The 6,414-nt window shown below is 35.3% G+C and overlaps 1 pseudogene; it reads left to right on the top strand.

Moving 5' to 3' along the window:
• The first annotated feature begins 1,862 nt into the window (after positions 1 to 1,862).
• On the top strand, positions 1,863 to 6,136 carry LOC120219095 (annotated as a pseudogene).
• Positions 6,137 to 6,414: the final 278 nt, after the last annotated feature.

The following is a 6,414-nucleotide window of genomic DNA, read 5'->3' on the forward strand; positions in this document are numbered from 1 at the left end:
GGGTTTTTTTACCGAGAACCCCATGTTGTCTTTTTATGATGTCTCCGTTCCTTACTGATATCTCCTCCCGTGTCTGGTGGTTAATTCCAATAAAAAACTTCCATTTTTTCGTTTTTCCCTTGATCATGGACCCCGTTATTCACCAACTTCACTTTTATGCTTATTAACTCCTCATAACCGTCTTATTTTCAGGGGATTCTCACGTGGAATGGAAGTTACTCTGCTGGATCTTTGGACTTGAACTAGGCCTCCAACTGGTTTGGGTTGCAAGTGATTTCCTATAAACCGGACAAAACGGTTGTCTACAGGTCCCTCTTATCCACAACCTTCTTAGAAATTTCCAAAAACAACTCTTATTGAGCTCTTATAATCTAAGCTTAAGCCTTTTCAGCTTAAAAAATAGAATTTGCATTGGATCATCCCAAGTAAATTCACACCAAGAATTATCAACAATGCTTCTAAACTCTAGATGCAAAGTCCAAAAATTAAAGAACTTAAAAGGTTTTGGCTTGGAAGCCAAACTCCTTATCACACCACACAAACAACCAACAATTATCAAAAAACCCTATGTGCTTGGAATTCCATATATAACTCAGAAAAAGAATTACACCAACAGTCATTATTTAAGACCCTATCCAACTTCCTTGCAAGGAATTTATCATCATGTTTATTTGACCAAATATAAAGAGATCCAAAATAAGGGTGATCAACCAACCCCAATCTCCTCAAACAATTCTAAAAAACTTTCATGTCAGAAGTAACATGAGCACCACCCTTTTCAAATTAGAACTCTCCTTAATACATGTAGTGATATTGAAGTCTCCCCCAACAAGCCAAGGAGAACTCCCCACACTACCCTCAATAACATGCAGTTGATCCCAAAGATCTCTCCTAACAGTCTCACCATTTATACCATAGACCACAATAATAACAATATCCTTATCACCTAACCTACCTTTTATTGAAATAGTTCGACTAGCAGCCTGAATAATAGTAAAATCCAGACTTTTTTTTCCAAAGATTCAAAATTCTTACATTCTCAACATGATCATAATTCCAACAACACTCCTATACATCAGCAAACTTAACAGCAATATCAGGGGCATTATTAAATCTAACTCTAGATTCAATCAAGCATAACACTTCAACATATCAAATTTAGACATTATTCTACTTTGCTTGTTAGGGTTGTTAAACCCTCTAACATTCCAAAAGATTACTGTCATAGAGAACTAGAAAAAAACATACCTCTAACTGAACTTGCAGCCTCATTACTGGCCTTCTTGATCTTCTCTATCACATATTTCTTCTTAACCTTCATATCATTGAGAATATAAATCACTCATTGAGAAGCTAGCCTAGGCTTCCTTCCCCCTACTTCCCCCTCCTCCAATGTAGAACTAAGGATCTCAAAACGATTGGATGAGCCAGCAAACACAACCTTACTTCTATCACTCTTCTTACTCCTACCATGTATTTTCTGTGAAGGAACATCACTCCTCTCAACACTCCCCTGAGCCACCAAAGCTCCAGTACCAACAGGAGCCTCACCCACCTCCACATTAACCACAGGACTATCAATTGCCTCTATAACCCCACATCAGTTCTAATAGTAGGAGCATCTCCTTGCCCCCTCCAAACTAATTGAAGAAGACATATCAGCTTCCCCATCAATCTCTACAGGCTTGTGACCCTTTAACCCTCTATTATATTTATTTTAGTTTTAATTATTTTATTTTATAATTTTTAACATTATTTGACAAAATGACTTGTTATATATATTAATTTTTACCAATAGAAGTACATCAAAACTCCTGGGCCTGGGCCTGAGCCGTACATCTCAAGACTAAAGAGGCCTTACGTATCGTAAAGCATCGGGTTTTATTAGGGTTTATGTTTCTTCCCGCACAGGGTTTATCTCATCTCTTTCTTCGTTCAGTAAACGAAGAAACTAATGGCGAAGAACCCAATGGAAACCGAAGAAACCAATCGGTTAACTCATGAAGAAGAGGAAGATGAAGATGATGAATATTTTAAAGAAGCTTGGACTGAAGACGAAAATGAAGAAGATGGTGGTGACAAAGATGATGATTTAGAGTTTCTATGTTTGTTCTGTGATTCCAAGTACAGTTCCTGCGATGCCCTGTTCCACCATTGTCGTTTAACTCATTTTTTCGACTTCAATGGAATAAGAAAAGAATTGGGATTGGATTTTTATGGTTCTTTCAAGCTAATCAATTATGTTCGCTCTCAGGTCTAACCTCCATCTCTGTTATTTGTTCTTTTTTCTCCATTCATGTTTTCTTTTCTTTTCTGCTTCAGTATTATTTTTTCTTTCAGATATAGCATTTTTTAAAACTTGTTATTCTTAATCTTACTATTTACATTTTTACTGGGAAAAATTAGAAATTATTTAAATGATTTTAGGAGATAAAAATGAATAACCATTTTTCTATATATAATAATAATTATGTTAAAAATTGTTTTATGTTTTAGTTTAATCAACTATATTTTTTATTTCTCTAGCTTTCTTTTATTTCACTGCAAATTAAAAATTAGAATGCAGAATGCAGTAGAGAAAGAACTGCATGATTTTTCGCTTGAGTTCCAGATTCTGTTTGGCAGCCAAGAAATTGTTGGAAACACAAGGAAAATAGAGAAAATGGAGTCTAAACTGATTTGGTTATAATTTGATAGATGATACATATAATTTCAATTTCTTTTAAATGTTTGAAATGTCAGAGCGTAATAAAAAGAAAATGAATGTTTTTCCAATCACAAATTAATGAAATCCTGTAGTCCAGTTTCATTGATGTTAAGTTTAGAAAAAAAATGATATACTTCCTGATCGTTTTTTTATCATTAAAAACAAGTTTGAGGGAATCCAATGACATGTTTTTCAAAACAGGATATTGGACTACCTATCAATCAGCAAAGGACCCTTTATGCCCACTTCTCTCACAAATTTTATAAGTTTGGAAGGGTTTATGTAAAGTTAAGCAGTTTCAGAATGCTAATATTTTGTGCATTAATTTTTACTTATTTATTATTATTATTTTACGTTTTTGTCGATTTATCAGGTAACCAATAATAGATGTTGGAGTTGTGGAGTCCATTGCCAGTCCAAGCAAGATCTACAAAGTCATTTGCATCAATCCTTCAACACAGAAGATGTTAAGCTTCTTTTGGATGATGATAAGTATTTAAATCCTTTCATGCAAGAAGATTCACTTCTTTACAGTTTTGGTGGAGATGAAGAAGATGAGGATGACTGTAACACATCATTTGACGAAGAGGAGATGGCTAAGGATTTTGGCAATGTTTATATTGATGACGATTATACTGTAGAAGATATTGAGTTGAATGCTGAGACCTATAACAAAGATGGAAAAACTTTTATGGGAGTTTCCAATGGCCAATTGAGCTTGGCATGTTCTTCAAAGGAAATCACAGACAATGGATCGGATTATGGACAAAGTGTTAGGTCATTAGAAAGTCATCCAAAGGATAAGCAATCTAGAGTTTATAATGCGGATGTTGCTGGAAAGGATATTAAAAAGGTCAATGATAGTTATTTTGGGTCATACAGTTCATTTGGAATCCATAGAGATATGATAAGTGACAAGGTATAAGGGTTTTTTTTTGTACTTTGATAAAAGTGTCAGAAGGCAGGCCAGTGATTTGTTTCTCATATCTTTTGGTTCTACAGATAAGAACAGATGCTTATAGGCAAGCTTTATTGAAAAATCCTTCTCTCCTAAATGGTGCAGTTGGTATGGATGTGGGCTGCGGGACTGGCATACTAAGGTAACATTTTTTTCAGTTTCTTTTTAAGTTCCATTTAACTGTAAAGGGTTATTTTATTTGTTCAAATCAATTGTATAAAGTGCATATCACACATATTCATGGACAGGTTCACTTTAGCATTTGATAATTGTTTAAATATTGAATCCTCTACCATGTTTTATGCTTATGACCTCCATTTTATTTTAGAAATATTGTCACATCTTCCGATTATTTGAGAATCCATGGAATCTCATTGCTAAAATTTATTGTTAAAATGCCTTTTTGTTTCGGACATTTTTTGTTCATGCTGCATATGGCTTCACAGATATTGTTCTACCATGGGCTTTCCTACTCTTGCCTTGTAATTGTACATAACATACTATGGTGAGCCTTTATTAATACCAGAATACACACATGCATGTTTTGTTTTTTCAAATTGTTGCCTCCAACAAGTATATTTGCTGCTGGCCACCTTTTTTGTATTAGTTTATTATTCGTAACTTTTTCCCCCTTTTTCAACAGATGGTGTAAAATTAAAAGCAACAGATATCCCAAAAAAAGTCAAAAGTGTGAACCAAAAAGACACTTCTTTAGTTCAGAAATAGTAAACATACCCATGTTGCCTGGTTTCTGATTTTCAAGTTTTTCTTTCCTTCGATAGTCTCTTTGCAGCACAAGCAGGAGCATCAAGGGTAATTTCCATTGAAGCTAGCGAGAAGATGGCTACAGTGGCAACGCAGGTGAATTTATTTAGATTTTAGAGCTTCAAAGGACTCAATGATTTTATTCTTTTTAATTTTTTATTTTGCTAATTGCAGATTGCAAAAGACAATGGCCTTTGGCGGAGTAAAACTGATTGCGAAAGCAATCAAAATTGTACTGGTGTAATTGAAGTGGTTCATACTATGGTTGAGAATCTAGATAAATCCATACAGATACAACCTCATAGCGTTGACGTATTAGTAAGTGAATGGATGGGATATTGCCTCCTATATGAGTCCATGCTCAGCTCAGTTCTTTTTGCAAGAGATCGATGGTTGAAGCCTGGAGGTGCTATGCTTCCTGATACAGCAACTATTGTGAGTATTTTGCTATATTTTACTTGTCCATACAGATCAACTAACTTCTTTGTTAGTTGGACTCGGGTGTGAGTGTTGGGTACGTCCATATGTTTGACATGGAAATGTTCAATTTTATCTGTGTTTTTTTGTGTATTTGGAGGACCATTGGGAGATTTTATCCCTTTTAATCATGTTTGGTGTGTTGGACACGGGTACTTGAAGAAAACTGAATAGTCAGAGTAGCATGGACTAACTTCGCTTGCATGTTTCCCTTTTTATTTCCATTTTAGTTTGTTGCTGGATTTGGAAAGGGTAGCACCAGTCTTCCGTGGGAAAATGTTTATGGCTTCAATATGTCTTGTATTGGAAAGGAAGTTGTCGAAGTGCTTCTAAATTTCCCGTCATTGACATTATTATCATCATGATCTTGTAACCATGCTGCTCAGTCGCGAGAAATTTTAAGTGTTTTAGGGATTATGTGGAATTACATGCGTCGGTATTGACCTGAGAGTTCCATTAAATGTACCTTACAGATGGGTCGATGATGATTGCTATCCTGGTGTCAGAAAATAGTTTGCGATTATTGTTTTGATATTTTGACAAATATATTGATACCGACTGTAAAAACCCAGCAGTTCTTCACTCATATCATTTTTTGTATCTGTTACACTATTAGCCTAGATTTCAGTGAATATGATCTGTGTATTTGGGTTGTGACTGACTGACTGTTTTACCTAGAGCTTTGACCTTGCAACTATGAAACCCGATGAAGTAGATTTCACCGCGAGTGTTCAGTTAGAAGCAAAATTTGATAATTTGGATCATAAGGCAACATCATGTCATGGGGTTGTTTTATGGTTCGACACAGGATTCACCAGCCGGTTCTGCAAAGAAACACCAACTGTTTTGTCTACATCACCATATACACCTAAAACCCACTGGTCACAGACGATCCTCACTTTTCGTGAAGCAGTATCAGTAGCATCGAGCAAATTTGCTGCAGAAGGATCTGCAGATGTTGGAACAGATGCTTGTCCGGCTTCAAAATTTCTTTTGCGTATCAGCATTGCTCGTGCAACACAGCATCGGTGCATTGACATATCCCTTGAAACTACCGGATTCAGCCCCGATGGACGAAAACGCAGTTGGCCTGCGCAAATGTTTAATTTAACATAATGAGTACTCATCATAGAGTTTTGGTGCTGTTTTATGTGGAAGAATGTAAGATGAGAATTCTAGCTAATGCTAGTAGTATTGCTTTATTTATTTCGGATAATGTTTTATTTCGATTTTATTAAAAAAATATTTTAAGTTCATACTCAAGTTTGATACCTGAATTACTGTAAAGTATATAGATATTAGAAGAGAAAATAACCTCAGTGACCAAAAATATCTTATAATATACGATTTTAACCAACTTTTTTGGATTTGCCAAAATGACCAATTAAATCGTAATGAGATCGATAATTCGCAACGCGATCTCCGGTATCGCAAATCAGTTTTCCAGATTTGCAACGCGATTCTGACTATTGGATTTGCCAAAATGACCAATTAATCGTAATGAGAT

The sequence above is a fragment of the Hibiscus syriacus genome, unplaced genomic scaffold, assembly GCF_006381635.1.
Source record: "Hibiscus syriacus cultivar Baekdansim isolate YM2019G1 unplaced genomic scaffold, ASM638163v2 tig00110204_pilon, whole genome shotgun sequence".
Taxonomy (NCBI): domain Eukaryota; kingdom Viridiplantae; phylum Streptophyta; class Magnoliopsida; order Malvales; family Malvaceae; genus Hibiscus; species Hibiscus syriacus.